The sequence below is a fragment of the Gopherus flavomarginatus genome, chromosome 4 (assembly GCF_025201925.1).
Source record: "Gopherus flavomarginatus isolate rGopFla2 chromosome 4, rGopFla2.mat.asm, whole genome shotgun sequence".
Lineage (NCBI taxonomy): Eukaryota > Metazoa > Chordata > Testudines > Testudinidae > Gopherus > Gopherus flavomarginatus.
The window spans coordinates 170,655,304-170,671,580 of NC_066620.1; the positions used below are offsets into that span (position 1 = coordinate 170,655,304).

Below are 16,277 nucleotides of genomic sequence, written 5' to 3' on the forward strand. Positions count from 1 at the left end.
AAAATAAGGATGCTTGTATGGAGCTCACGTACCTTGTGAGCTCTAATACCCTAGGACAAACCTTGACTTCTCTCCATAAGCACAGAGGGCCGAAGATGTTTCGGAATTGGTCTAAGACTGGTTTCCCCCAGTGGTGGAGGCAGAATTTGGGGGATCAACAAGAGGTCTGAGTCCCGTTTGTCCAGTAGAGGTAGACATGGTGGATATGCAACCTCATAAATCCCGTTGCTTCTGTCCCCCACAAACCCATTTTTTTGCTCTGACTGTGCACTTTGTATAGGATTTAGCTCTTGAGAGCTTTGTAGCCCCTTGCTCTTGTACTGTGCATTCTTCCTGGGGATTTCAGAGTGTCCTTGTTCTAAAAGGAGATGTCAGTGGATTGGTGTGAATCATAATCTTCAAGACATATTTATTAAGACAGACAGTCATGTAAATGAAACAACGAATTATTAAGACTAAAGCAGTAAAACTCAGATTTAAGTTCTAGGGAAGCTGCCTAACTCATTCGGGTATTGTGAGACTTGCCAGTTATTGACTGTAAGGTATAAAATTGTGCAAACTTACTATGAAATGTCTCTACATAATAAAGATAACACACAGAAAGCACATAAGTCTCTCTAGTTTAATATACTTGGATTATTATTTTTCCTTTTAAAAAAATTCCTTAAATTATACTAGTTTTTCCCTCACCAATACTGTGCAGCCTAAGCAGCACTGACCTTTCCAGGCTGCCTGTTTGGAACAGGGTTTATCAGATGACCATTTGACCTCTTTGTTAATTGTGCTTAATTGCATCCTGTTGTAACATTTTGAAATAAGGATGAGAGAGTTCATGGATCTGCTCCCCGGAGTTGAGGACTAATAAGAGCATTTGAGCCTGGTGCTGTGAGAAGCTGAGTAACCTCCAATTTAGTTCAGCAGGAGTTGAGGGTTGCTTAGTAGCTTGCAAGATAAGTCCTTTAAACATCTATATTTCACAAGTAGGGTCCCAGTTACTTGTAAGAAGAGCAGGATCAGGCAGTACTGATAAGGACCTGGAGCTTTCCCAAAGGCCTCACTGCTGCATTGAGGAGCGTGGGTCCCTTGTATCAGCAGCAATGAGTGGAGTTTGAAGAAGATAACCTGGGATCTGTGCCTCTTCTCCCATGAGAGAGCTTACTCTGTCTTTCCAGAATGTCTCCCTTTCACTTCTCTAATGCTACCATCTCTCCTGAGCTGATTGTGAGTCTCATGATGTTTGATGGTCTTCTTGGAGTCCTGACACTTATGTGAGAATCTCAGCTTTCGTGTTTTGTTTTTTTTAATGAAGTTTCTAGTGCTATGGTTGCAAAGAAATATGTGACCCTTAAATGTTCAAAAAGCACAAGGCAAGTAAAAAGAACCCACATTTTATTTTTTAAAATGCACGATTTTTAAGCCAGTCCCATGATTTGTGTGTGTGAGGGTGTCTGTCTAAGGAATTTGGAACAGTAGGGTTGAAGATACTGCTTCTCCACCCTCTGGGTGACTGATTTCCATGTGCCCTTTCACTGTGTAGCAAAGATGGGAGAGGTTCCCAACGAATAGCATTGCTATTGTTTTGTTGTTCAGCTCTCATAAGGAAGTTCTCAGAATGCTTCATATCTGAAAATAGATGAAGAAAAGAAGCAATAAAATGAAAAACAAGATCCTCAGCTGGTGTAAAATAATTCATCTCTACTAACTTCAGTTGAGCAATGCTGATTAACACCAACTGCCCCAAAGATTTTAAAAAATATGAAAGAATATGTTTTCAAATTAAAAACAGAGATAGTTAACCTCCTAAGTGTTTTGTGATGAACTAACTGGTTGTGGAGGATTGTAGAAGAAGTCCAGTTACACTGTTTGCCATGTAGTAGTTGGAATTTACAAATTGTTTGACTCTGGATTGTAAGAACCTAGATGGATCTGGCACCTACTCATGAACCTGGCTCTGAAAAGAAAAGTGTTCTTGAAAGATCTTGAAATAAATACTAAGTTTTAGTGGTAGCACAGGCAAAATCTGCAGTTAGGTTCCTATGTTCACATTAACTTATGGAAGATGCTATCCTTCTTTCAAGTTGCTTAGTCATGATCCTGTTTGGTTTAAAAAAACAACCCCAACAAGCTGAATATTGCAGTAGTCTAATCAAAAGGAGATAAAGATATGAATGAGCTTCATGGTATCAGCCAAAAATAAATATAGTAGAAACATAAGAATATGATGTGATGACTTAAAGGAAGCACTGCCTGTATTCTGGTGAACTTTGTGATGGATGTTTGTTGTAAGACAAGATAGTAATATTTATCAGCCCAATTCAGTTTTAGGTGGCACATCAGAATATAGCCATTTCCTCTTTTTAATGCCTAAAGTGAGCCCCTTTAGATATTTCCTACCATAGCTCATTATGTGTGCTTTGTTCCTGTATAATCAGCAGTCTTCTGGCAATACATTTTCGATTCCCCTTTTACATTCTGGAATCGTGTTTAGTGAGGCTGTATAGCATACACTATTATGTGGCTAGAGACTACTTTTTCTTATTTTATCATAGAAAATCCAGAGTGTAGCCCCTGGTATAGAGTGAACAGATGATAGGGATTTTGCGGTGTTTTTTAATGTTACAATTAAGGCACTGACTTAAATATATGAGAATAATATTTCCCTCCTGCCTCCAACTTAAATTCTAAAACTAAAGACCAGATTTTTCAAATGGGTATATACCAAAGGGCATGCCCACTCTCGCAAGCTTGATACAGATGTGCAGATTCCCTAAAGTGCACATACAATGAGGCGTTGTGCACCTATGCTAGACCAGACTAGTGTGCAAGCATCAAATGATTTGAATACTAGACTCTATAGTACAATTTCCTAAAAGAGGATTTCAAGCTCTATGTGTTTACATCACTACTTGCTGCAGTATGTGAAAGAAGCCTGCTTAGTTAGCATGGCATGAACATCCCTTTGGACTAGTGGGACATATTATGGCCAGCTCCAACCAAATTGTTCCAGCTTGCCTTCAGGAGAGGAACTCGTATTATCAAGAACAGGGAAGCAAGGTAGCCCCAAAAGTAGGGTGCAATCATGGGCTGGGCAATAAGTGGTTCCAAATTACATTTAATAGAAAAATAGGCCTATCATCAGAGATTAGGCCAGTAGTCATTTTTAGTCCTAGGAGAAACAAGAGCATAGTATAAACAGCAGCCAAGAAAAAGGTAGATCCTGCACTGTATTGTAAATGTCAAATTTTCCTCATTGTCCTGGCTCTAAAAACATATCAGTTGAAATAAAAATACAAAGTACCACATTAGTGCTCAATCTACCAAACACAATTATCCATCTCTTTAAATTTAAGCTCAGCTAAAAGCCAAGCAGCTGGAGTTGTAGCACATAAAATACATTTTGAGATTATGTTAATTATTCCAGAGATTAATTATATCGATGTATGACTCTACAATCAACATGAGTGTTCTGATTATCTCGCGCTCCTAGTAATCCAAACAATCAACAGCTACATGCTAGGTTGGGGAAGGCATCCATTTTGGTGCTGCCCATGGATAAACTTTGCATGAGTTCTTCGCAGGCAGACAAACTGGCATCAGTCCGATGCTCCTACTACCACAGAGGTAGGGAAGAAAATTGGGGGGCTTTCAACATACTGCTTGACTTGCAGCACTTGGAGCACTTTGGTAGTGGGTAGCAAGATGGATCCAGAGTCATGCAACCTTCCCCAAATCCAGTGCATCTCTTTTTTTAACCTGTTGATAAATGTAAGGTACTGTACATTGGGAAAGAATTGTTCAGTGTTCATGCAGATTGGTGAGTTCTGAATTCACTTTAATTGTTCAGAAAAGAGTTCTGGGTTTCATTGTGAACAGTTCAGCAAAGGTGCCCAATGTGGGAAATGTTAGGATTCATAAGAAATGTTTTCATTGTTCCCATCCTATCATTTGGCCAGGAATAAATCATGATCCAAACACTTCAAATACTTCAGCTCTGATTACTATTACGAGCAGGTCCATTATAAGGATGTTATCAGTAAGTATGAATGTCCTTTGCACTTTGCAGATTTTTGGTATGCTTCAACTAAACTAATTCCTTGTAGTTTTACAACAATCAATAAAATGACACTGTTGCATAAATTGCAGGACTAGAATATGGAAGGCATAAAATATATAGGGTGGTTTAAATCCACTGGTGTAAATCTGTGTAGCTTCACTGATTTCAGGGGAGGTACACATATTTATAATAGGTCAGCATCTGGCCCAAAATATGTTAAATGATATTGTTTTTGCAAACTTCAGTGTATTTACAATGTCTCTCTAAGAAAATATTTGATGTGTCAAAATAATTCTAAAGTGATCATCTGTAATATGCTTTGTTCTGTTTTCTCTAAATTGTATGTTCTGGATATTTTCATTTCCATTTATTTATTCATTCATTTATGATCATAGTTACAGCTGGCTTGATTTTGTTTAATGTTTAGTCAAAGTTAAAATGCAGCATTCTAAAATGAAATCGTTGGAAGTTCATCATTCAGCACAGTTATTAGTAATTGTAGCATATAGTTGCCTATTCAGTGAATGAGTATTTGAAGGGTTAACTTTAATTCCTGGTTTTCTTAACCAGAAATTGTTTCCCTGTTTTATTTTGCATTTCATGTAAAATGTGATTCACTGAGCATTCTAGATCAAATTGGCTGTGTGGGTAATGTTAAAACCTCAGTAACCCACTAAAAGTAGGTACATTTTAAAGAGCAATACTAAACTGATTCATACCTTAGTAGGCAAGTTGACCCTGAAGTAAGAAGGTAGAGCTCACATGGAAGCGTCTCAGCTGAATTCAGCAGTGGTCTAATAACTTGCTGTGATTCAGTGGAAGGAGGTATATAGTAAGAGAAGTAACTAACAGGAGGTGAGAAGATAAAATGTGCTTTAGCTTATACACTCCTGACAGTTGCCTTATGGTCCTACATTCCCCTTCAGCCTTCTCACAAGTTACACTCCAGCTTCAAATTATTTGAATGCTAAATCAGTTATAACGTACACCCATTTTTGGACCAACTTCTGACCAACCTTTCCCCGATGTATAAATTGAGTTACTGTTCAGACTTTGCTGAATCAAAAAGCAAGCGACTTGGATGAGATTGCACTAGGTATAGGTTAGGGCAGAATTTGGTGCTGAAAGTTTCAAGAATGAGGAAAAAGAAATGTGTGTGTATTACTTCGATTCCTGCGTGTACTGTAGACTCAGCTCAGGAATTTGGATTTGAAATATAACCTGACACATTCAATAGCAATAAAAGTTTCAGAGCTTTCATTGTATACAGCTAGTTCTCAAGCAGTTTTTTTCCCCCCTGTGGTTCACTAATCTGCAGGCTGTGTTGGCCTGACATCCTGACCTTTTAGGTTTGGAAAGAAACCTGGCTATAATTGTTACCTTTCACTGCAACCATTTGGTATGGGAGAAAACTAGAGCTAAATATTAGGAAAAATAATAGATTATTGACAGATCATATCAATATGTACTTGACTTTTCTAAACCATAGCTGTCTGAATAGTTGACTTAACTGAAAAAGCAGAGAAAATAAATATCCTTGCTCACATGGTGTTCAGATGAATTATCTTAGATGCCTTCATTAATAAAGGGCTGTATAGTAAAAACTAGTCTCCTAACAGGACATGAAATAAATGTGGAAAATTTGATTTCCTGATTGAAATGGAAGCTCTAATGTATTCTGATCTAGACCTACATGATACTTTATTCATTTTTGAAAAACGTATTTTCCTTAGTGAAATGGTAATGCCAATCCAATATCTAATGGGCATACTATTTTGAGTGTGGTTATCGGTGTCTAGAATGCTTATGTAATAAATTTTATGTAATAAATTTTGTCATATCATTTAAAGTAATGGAATGAAATAAAGGTTCTTTATTTGTTTTTCATTCACAAGGTTTATTTGTTTTTCATTTGTTTTGTATTTCATTCACAAGAAAAACTATTTGATCCAGCTTCTTCCCTCAGTCTTGTCACCTTATGACACATCAGCAGCACAGAGCAGTCCTGAAACTGTCTCAGCTGCCTATGGGAGGATTAATTATCCCAGCAAAGCTAGAACTGCCATTGGTGGCATAGAACTGCAGTGACAGATCCCGTGCTAGTCTTACCTCCACCAGCTATAAGTGACATGGCTGGGAGAAAGAGAGCATAGCCTCAAAGTGCTCTAATTTATGCCAGGGGACTGGACTGATACACAGCTGGCTCAGAATTAGTGAAGTGCAGAGATAGTCTTGCTGTGTGTTGCAGCTAAACATCAGGGCTACAGGATTCAGTGGAAGTTTTGTCTCCAAAGGTTCAAGCCTTAAACACAATGGAAATGAGAAATAATGGAAATTCCTTCAGTTCTTTCTCATTTTTGTAGTGGTGGTGGTGGTGATAATAATACTTAGGTTTTCACAATGTGTTTCACTTCCCAAACCCTGTTCCAGTAGAAACTAGACTCCATAGTTTTTGCTGTTACTTAGAATAGAATATTAGGGTTGGAAGGGACCTCAGGAGGTCATCTAGTCCAACCCCCTGCTCAAAGCAGAACCAATCCCCAGATTTTTACCCCAGTTCCCCAAATGGCCCCCTCAAGGGTGGGGCTCAGAACCCTGGGTTTAGCAGGCCCATGCTCAAACCACTGAGCTATCCCTCCCCCAGGATTGTTGCACTGGCAAGTTCAAATTAGCATGGGGAAGATGAAGAGCTGTTTTTCCACTTACAATATCAATAACCGAAACCTTCCAGGATTTAATCATTTTTGGGTCAGCTGTAGTGTAATACTTGTTTTGACTTGTAAAGCAAGTGCATGTGACTTGGAAGGCATAAATGCAATGAGTACCATATGTTTACAAACTAGCTTTTCACCAAAACAGTTAATGAAGTGAGACTGGTTGTTTCTTCAAAATGTATATTTACTTCAGAGATATTTTAGCCTATTTAAAGTGAATGGAAAATGCTGCTGGTAGAACATTCTGGTAGCTTACTTGTGATAAGATCCAGTTATGCCTCTTTGCACTGATGCAGGTTGGAGTCCATGCAGGAGAGGGGCACTGGTAGACACTGTGGTGGTGTCCCTTGGAGCTCTTGGAAGTATTGTAGACAGAGTGAACTCTGGGGAAGGCAAGTCTGGGAGAATATTCTGATGACTTTAACTGCTCAAGCTTTGCATTTTAAAGGAAATAAAAGGACGAGGAAATAGATTTTACTACAAACCCTTCTATACTTCACTTTTCTTTCATACAAAATTTTCTTTTTCTCCTGGTTGCAGAATTGGTGTCTGCCATTTATTAAAGTTGATTATGTCACATGGATGTTTTGAGAGGAATGTCACAAAGACGCAGCTAACCAATAGCTAGGACTTTTGCAAATTCATATTTGGCTAACCCATAAAAACCCTTTTGTTTTCAAAAGTAAAAAACCCTGTGGTATTACAGCAGTTCTTGGCAAAGATTTAAGAGCAAAGTGCTTGGGAGAGATCCTTTAATACTAAGAATTCATGACTTTTACAAGATACTGAATACTGCGGCAAATTATTTCAACAATTCTATGAATGATAAATAATTAAAACTAATCTATCCTTGTAAGAGGTGAACAAAGTGCAGTCTTGTTGCAGTACGTTTGATCGATTTAACCACAGTGGTTCCCTTTCTTTCTAAGGTTCTGATCCAGTCTACTGCAGTGAATTAAAGTCTTTCCATAAACTCCACCACTGCTTTGGATCGGGCTCTAATTCATATATTTCAATAATTCTGATTAATTATCAAAGAGATATTATCAAATGACTGGACTCAATAAACATTAGTCAGCTAATTTTTTTTTTTAAATTAAAACTGGAATGATCTGCACAGCATTTTGTCAAACAGTTTGTAGAAAGTATCTTTTAGTTCAGTTAAGGACAACTGGGCAAATTCTGCTCAGCTGAGCTGGTAAACAAATAACCTCCTTGGCTTCAGTGCAGTGACTCTGGACTTACATAAATTAGTGTAACTTGCAGCAGAATTTGACCCATCAGATTTCATGTTTTGTAATTTAATAAAAAAGACTATTATAAGTAAAATCTATTTAATTACACTTTCAAAACCACATCTGGAGACCTATAATTAGCTTAAATAAAACCAGGGCAGTAATAACAAATGCAGCATCATTTATATATATATATATATATATATATATATATATATATATATATATATATATATATATATATATATATAGTACTTCAATAAAAGTACTCTTCAAGGAAAATTTAACTTACTGCAGACTTACACTCCTTGCTCAAGTAAAATTCTCATTGATTTCAGTAGTGGTTTCATCTGAGTAGGGAGTGCAGAATTTGGCGACTAATGTTCTGTCAAACAGAGTAAAGCTTATAGTATTTAAACTGTAACTTTATGCTGTTGTTTAAGTTCTCTGTTGAAAGATGTTTTTATCACTTTAACAAATAAAGTATTTTTCACTGCAGTTTAATTTGAAGATTCTGTTCAACCAAAAAAAAAAAAAAATCCCTGAATCTTCTAGAAGACCGTGGGCTTTATCTAAAGGCCACTGAGATTAGTGAAAAGACTTTGGATTGGGTCCTTCATTTTTAGGGCTTTCAGAGTACAGCAAAGAAACATATTTTTTTGAATTAAGCCTATTTCTGGCTTGTAAAATTTAGACTCCTTGCTTTCTACACTGTACAAACCTGTACAAAGATACAAACTGTATTTTAAAGCTGTGTAAGTGTTAGCTTGGTCTCCTCATGTGCTTGAAGTATAGGACATGAATGGTGGTCTGAATATGGTTCTTAATTTTTCTTCAATGCATTAAATTAAAATATTTGCATACGGGAAAACAATGGTTTGGTCTTTCACCCTGCTCTAGATCAGACCACTTCTGCTATCTGCACACCTTCAATAAGTTTCTTTGGTTTGTTGTTATTTTGTTTGTTGTATATAATGTTATGTAAAGTGTAGCCATAGGAAGTAAGAATAGATTTCTAGTCATTTGAATTTTTGGAGAGAAGAGCAAGACTGCTGTAAATAGCTGTTTGATGTCTGTCTTTTCACAGTAGCACAATAGCTAATTCCTGGGGCCTCTGACCTTTTAGTGTCCTGTAACAGAGTATTTGCATTAATCTGTTGCTTATCTGTCACCTACCACATTTGATATTTCCAGCCTCTGCTTTCAATTATCAGTCATTAGAGGCAGGACTGGGTAACTTCAGGAGAAAACTCCTGGAACCTTTGGCCTGTTTTGTCAGATAACCACAAGTATTTACTGTAGATAAACTATCATTTCATTGTATTCAAGATGTAAACTAATGTAGTTTGTTGTATATCAGCTTACTGTAACCTCTCTCACCTTGAGGTAGTTAAAACTGGCTAGTTTACTTTAGTGCTTGTGCAAAGAATTCAAACAGTGAAATTTACTGAGATTAGGATAAGTGACCTGTTACAGTCAGATGATCTATAAGCTCCACAAGTTTTGCCTGTGCAAGTATATTTAACAGTGAAACAGTGACAATAAGCTAAGTAGTAAAATATCACAGCTTTAAGATGGGTTGATCACATTTATAACATGGAACCGGAGTAAAGTCCAGACTAGTAACATATACACGTGGTGCTTTAATTAGGCCAATTTCACAAAGCTAAAAGCAATTATGAGGCAGATCAACTGGGAGGAAGAATTTAATCAGAAAGTTGTGAATTATAATTAGGAATCATTTTAAGACCACCTTATTAAATGACAAAAACCACAATCCCCCATTCTTAAACTGCACTGCTTAAGAAACAGATCTGAATTACAGGGGAACTGAAGGCAGTTATTAAAAGTAATGTATTATATAAAATAAATGGAAGAAAGGGGAAGCTGATAGTAATGAATATAAAACAGAAGTTATCAGTTTTCTACAATTCCTAACAGATGCAAAGGAACATAAGAAATCTATAGCCAGCACAGTTAAGGACTATAAAAAGTTGGAGTTTTTTAAAAGAGGATTGGGAACAAAAAGAATCCTGACAATGGATATTGGTCCATTATTAGATAGAAATGGTAGAATTGTCAATAATAATGCAGAAAAGACACAAGTGTTCAGTAAATATTGATGCTTCTTATTTGTGGAAGAAACAGATATCATCTAATCATATGGTGATAAGTCTTTCCATTCCACTAGTATCTCTGGAGGATGTTAAACAGAAGCTACGAAAGTTAGACATTGTTAAATCAGCAAGTCCAGACAACTTGCACACAAGAATTTTAAAGAGCTAACTGAGGAACTAACTGGACATTTAATGTGGATTTTCAATAAGTCTTGGAGCACTGTGGAAATTCCAGAAGAGTGGAACAAACCTAATTTTGTGTCAGTTTTTAAAATAATAAACATTATAACCTGGGTAGTTATAGGCCTGCCAGCTTGACATAGAACCTGGGCAAGATAATGAAGTAGCTGATATGGGACTTGATTAATAAAAAAACAAGGAGGGTAATGTAATGAATGCAAATCAACATGGGTTTCTGGAAAATAGATCCTGTCAAACTAAGTTGATATAAAAATAACATGGCACATATCAAATGGATTAAAATCTGGCTAATGGTTTGATCTCAAAATGTAATATGTAAATGGGAAATTGTCATTGAGCAGGTTTGTTTCCAGTGAGGTCCTGTAGGGATTGTTTTTTGACTCTAAGCTGTTCAACATTTTCATCAATGACCTACAAGAAAACATAATATCATGACTGTTTGCAGATGACACAAAATTTGGGTAGGGGTGGTAAATAATGAAGAGGACAGATCACTGATTCAGAGCAATCTGGATTACTTGGTAAACTGGGCTCAAGCAAATTGTTTTAATATGGCTAAATATAAAGGTATACATCTAATTACATCTAAATACAAATAATTTAGACAATGCTTACAGGATGGGGGACTCTATCCTGGGAAGCAGTCACAAACAGTGACTCTGAAAAATATTTGGGGAGGGGATTGGCAGATAATCATCTATACATGAGCTCCCATTTGATCCTGGGATATATAAACTTGAGTAGAGAGCTTATTTCATCTCAATATTTGTGCTAGTGGGACAGCTGCAGGAATATTATGTCCTGTTCTGGTGCCCACAGTTCAAGAAGGCTGTTGATAAATTGGAGAGGATTGAGAGAAGAGCCATGAGAATGATTAAAAATTTAGAAAACTAGTGATGGATTGAGTTCTTTGGTCTATTTTGTTAACCAAGAGTAGCTTAAGGGGTGACTTGATTACAGTCTTTAAGTATCCATAAGGGGAACAAATATTTAATAATGGGTCCATCAGTCTGGCAGAGAAAGGTATAACATGAGGCAGTGGCTGGAAGTTCAAACTAGACAAATTCAGATGCAAATAAGGCATACATTTTTAACAGTGATAGTAATTAACCACTGGAACATCTTACCAAGGTTTTTAGTGGATTCTCCATCACTGATAATGTTTAAATGAAGATTGGATGTCTTTCTAAAAGATCTGCTCAAGGAATTATTTTGGAGAAGTGTGGCCTGTGTTATACAGGATGTCAGACTAGATTGTTATAAAAACAGGGGCATGAGCAGAAATAAAAATGTGACCACTTTTGATGAGGCATTTTCTATGCCCCTGCCGCAGCCCATGGGAGGCAGGAAAAGCTGTCAGCTCCCCAGGGCCAGAGAAGTTCTGTGCCCCTGCTCATTACTGTGAGGGGCATGCCCCTATTTGCCCCCACTTCTGCACAACCCTGGTCATAATGGTCCCTTCTGGCCTTGGAATCTATGAAGACAAATTGGGATCTTGACCACAATATTGCTTGTAAAAATCATCCTATAACAATATGTCTTTAATTTTTATTCAGTAGTTTAAGAAGGCTTGGGTTTTACACACATCTCAATTTACCAGCGTGAATGCAAAATGTTTTTAAAGCTTGAAAGACACAAACTCTTATGTGAAATTAGTTATCCAATTAAATAGCATGCGTAATATCCCATATTACACTGTACAAGAAAATGGAAGACGATTAAGAATGGCTTGCTTACCCATGGCCTCCCTCATGAAAGTTTGAAAAAACTCTGGCATCTTGAAGCGTATCAAGAAGAAAATTGAAGCCTGTGAGATATGGTGCTGACAAAGACTCTCAGGTATCTCCTGGCTGGAAGAGAAGATGAATGCATGTGTTAAGCGCAGTTTTGGAGAGAAGCAGACCCAGTTGTCAGAAATCAGCAAGTGCAAATTTATGTACTTTGCACATCATGCGTAACAATGGAAATAACCTTAAGAAAGTTACTGTGGAAGGGATGGTAGGTGGTCATCCTACTAGGGGATGACCAGTGAAGAGATGGATAGATGGTATGAGGTAGATCACTAGGAGGTCAGCTTCTGAGTGTGCGGAGCTAGCAATTGATCAAGAAGGCTTATGAAAATTCTGCTATGATGTCACCAATAGTCAGACATGAAGAAATGAATTTTACTTACTGTATGTTGTCCCTTTGTGATAAAGTTGATGTTAATGGTGCTTGGTATATTATATTTACCCAGACTTATTCTATTTAGAGATATATAGTTCAATTATAAATTATCAGGATAGCATACTATATATTTTTTCCCAGTGGATCAAATTCTCTGCTAGTGAAAATTGGTGCAGTTCCATCGATTTCAATGGAACTGTGTCAGTTTACTCCAGCAGAAAAATTAACCCAATTTTTTTCTTGAGATCAGTGATGATCCATTTTATAAAGCAACTGCTAGATGTGGCTTTGGTCTTTTTTTTTTTCTTTTTGTAATTTACTTTAGTATGAATGCATTATGAGCCTGAATGTTTCATTGGCCATATTGATGCTGACAAAAAAACGTTCTTTGCCATCTACTCAATCATTTCTTCTTAATAACCCCATGAGCTGGTGGTGAACCAGTGCCCAATGTAATGTTAAACATGTAAGTTGGAGGTTCTGTTTTTAAGTTAAGACTTGAAACCTAGGTCCTGGCCAAGTGTAACAACTTAAGACCTCTTCTGACTTTTTATAATAGCATTTGCTCTGATGTTCTAGTCAAATTCCAGTTTGAGTAATTATATTCCATTTATTTAAGTTCCCCTTCCAATTCAAATGGTTAAGATATATTTCCTTACTTCCCGTTATTAACTGCTGCATAGTATTTCTGTACTTCATTAAACAGTGGTTGTGATCCATCCCTGTGATGGCTGCATTTCAGCTAGTGAATTGGTGAGTATGTGTGTGATAGAAAATTGGAGGAGTAAATATTTAAGGTTGCTTAAGTGTTTCCTTTGTAAGAACCTGTTTTTCAGAGTCTTATAACTTTCAGAAACTTCCACCTCTGAAGCTAAAATCTTTTGGTCATGGAACCAGATCCTGGACGACATCGTGGCTTCCTTTGTCTTCTTTAGCATGCAAAAGGACCTGAAAACTGCCCTGAATGGACAGAAAAGGATTTCCTTGGCAGAAGGGAATCCCTTACTAATATAGAGTTAATGTAGGGATGTGTGGTTTGTCTCTATACAGATTCTATTGTATTACCTTCTCTACTAAGAAGTTTTACTTCAATGGATTATATGGACTCCCTTAGGAAAAATGTTACTCCTCCACTTCTATGACCTAATCTGCCTTCCTTCATGGTTCATAGATAGCTTTTAGGATATCACATTGTTTGTTTGTTTTTTAAAATTCCATTATGTGTCAGTAATGCCTATTTCAAAATCTTTGATTGCCAGGCATTCTAGTTCACCTATGTTTTGCTTTTAAGTTTCTCATCTTGATATATTGAAATGTACAGTGTGAAATCCCAACCCCACCTAAATCAGTGGGAGTTTATCCATCAACTTCAGCAGAGCCAGGATTTCACCTATGGCTTTTATTTTTATTCAATTCTTTATTTGGACAATCAGTTATTTTTCTGGAATTTACCTCTGTTTTTTCAGCTTGTCTGACTGTAATTTCTGTCTTGTCCAATTGAAGAGCAGAGCTAAAGGAATACACTGGAACAACAGAGGGGTGTGTGTGTTCCATATTGCAGCAGTGACTTTTCTTTGAAATAATATAAATAGATAAGTAAAATACATGTTAGCCCCATTTAATACATTTAATTTTATTTAACTCAACAGCAAATAAGTGTTCTTTCAGCAGCTGTATACACTTCTAGGAGAGTACTATCAACATTGTAATACGGTGTGTTGTAAATACTGATCTAATTTGTGTCTAGTTATAACATGGAGTATACTTACTATTTCCATACAAATGTTATGAATTTGAATTTACTGCAAAGTAGATAGACATGAAAATCAGACCAGTAATCTTGGGATTCAAAATCCCTGTTTGGGACCTAATTCTGCAACCCTTATTCACAATGACTAGCACTTATGCACATGAGAACGCCCGCTGAATTCCTTCAATAAGTACTAATGAAAGGGTTGCAGAATTGGGCCCTGAATTAATTCTACTTTTAAAATATTTTTAAAATGAAAATTCTCGGCACATTCTGCTCCCAGGGACTCTTCAAATTCTCAGTTATGACATTAATAATTTATAGCAAGATCTTGACTCTGTTAAAAACCAGAACGAAAACAAACAAACAAAAAAGCATCCCTGAACAATTCGTTGTGATTGCACGTGTTAACTCATGCTGTTCTCTGTCTCGGTAACGAAAGCTTTAATGTATATTTTTAAAATTTTTTTGTTGAGGCACAGTTACAAATAAAATGTTAACATTCTACATCATACATTACTTTTTACTTATTCAGGATCAGGTTAATATTCCAAGAACCTGGCTAAAGATTCTAGCTTGTTGGCTGGGGCGTCCTCCTCCTCTGAGTGTGCTAAAGAAGTTGACAACATTTCTAAATTCTGATGCTCTTTTTAACACTTTTCTTGTGTATGTACTTGGTGTGAATGCTTTTCCATTACAAGGATAGGCCATATTTTTCTATACCGTAATTCCACTGAAAGAGTCCACTTTTCCAAGAATGTGCAGTACAAAGTCTAGCTGCCAACAATAAAACAGAAATTGATTTGTCGCTGTGTTTAAAATATAGATCCTTTATTGACGCATTAAGTAAGCCGGCCAGGGGATCTCATTTCTTTAAAAACTGGTCTGATATCAATATATATATCTTGCTGTTTAGTAGCAGTGATGGAGGTAATAAATAGACTGTATCCTGTTTCTCTTCAGTGGCAGCCCATTTATCTTTGGCTGCAGAGTGGCTAGTTTACATGCTTCTGCCTCTTTTCTATCTTGACTTTCTGTCTTACATGGAACAAAATCTCAGATCCTTACAGTCAAAATGTGCATTTGGGCTAACTAACTCCCTGAGTTTGTTTAGAGAGGAGTTTTGGTTCTTTGTCAGTCAGGAGAAATTTCTGCTTCACTGAAATAAAGATAATACTTTCTTATAGATAATATAGCCTGTGCAGTATGTTATACAAAGCAAAGCAAAACTTGTCAACAGATCTGCACATTTAAAGAATTATATATTAATGAAATCAATTTCCAATGTTTTAAAAGGCTAAATAATAGGGACTGGCATTGATAGTTGACAGAGGTGCTTTAAATACAGTTCTGAAAATAATTTCAAAGTTTTTGAAAGGACAACTTATATAGAGGTCTTTGTCCTTAACTATGCACTGTCAAAATCTAGCCCTATTTTCCTTTCCTTTCCTTTTTTAATGTAGAGTGCTCCAGGGCCAAAATTGTTACTATCTTGGATCAGTGGAATGAAAAATAGATCTGAAAGTAGGAGAAGGGGTTGTGTGGGAAAAGAGTGTAGTGGGGCTGAGTGAGACTCAGTTTGTCGGCTCATCCCAGCTGAACTCAAGCTCTGAACCCTTTGGACTTCTCTCATCAAAAGTAGACACGCACTAACTCTTAATGAGACAGATGAATGGATCTGAACTCTTGACTCTGGACTTCCCAAATCTAGTAAGGTACAGAACCCTAATGCAGTTGGGGATCTACCACTGATTACCCCATAGGCTTAAAAATGACAGGTGATCTTGTTTTTCATACATGTAAAATCACATTGAGTAATTGTGTGCGCTTCTTCAATGCATCAAAACAAATATTCTGCAAATATGTCCTCTCATACTACTGGGCCAGAACCTCAGCTAGTGTAAATTAACATAGTTCTGGTGACATTAATGGAGTTGTGCTGATTTACTTCAACTGAAGATCTGGCCCTCTGTTCTTAAAATACTGTGGAATCCTGATTAACTAATTTTGTGGTTAGAGTTTAGCTCCTGATTGAGCTTT

At 36.8% G+C, this 16,277-nt stretch overlaps 1 protein-coding gene across 2 annotated transcripts in view; it reads left to right on the plus strand.

Annotated features, from left to right (window-relative positions):
* The window catches only part of BMP5 (bone morphogenetic protein 5), a 75,067-nt gene that overhangs the window by 13,713 nt on the left and 45,077 nt on the right, over positions 1-16,277 (plus strand). The window lies entirely within an intron of this gene.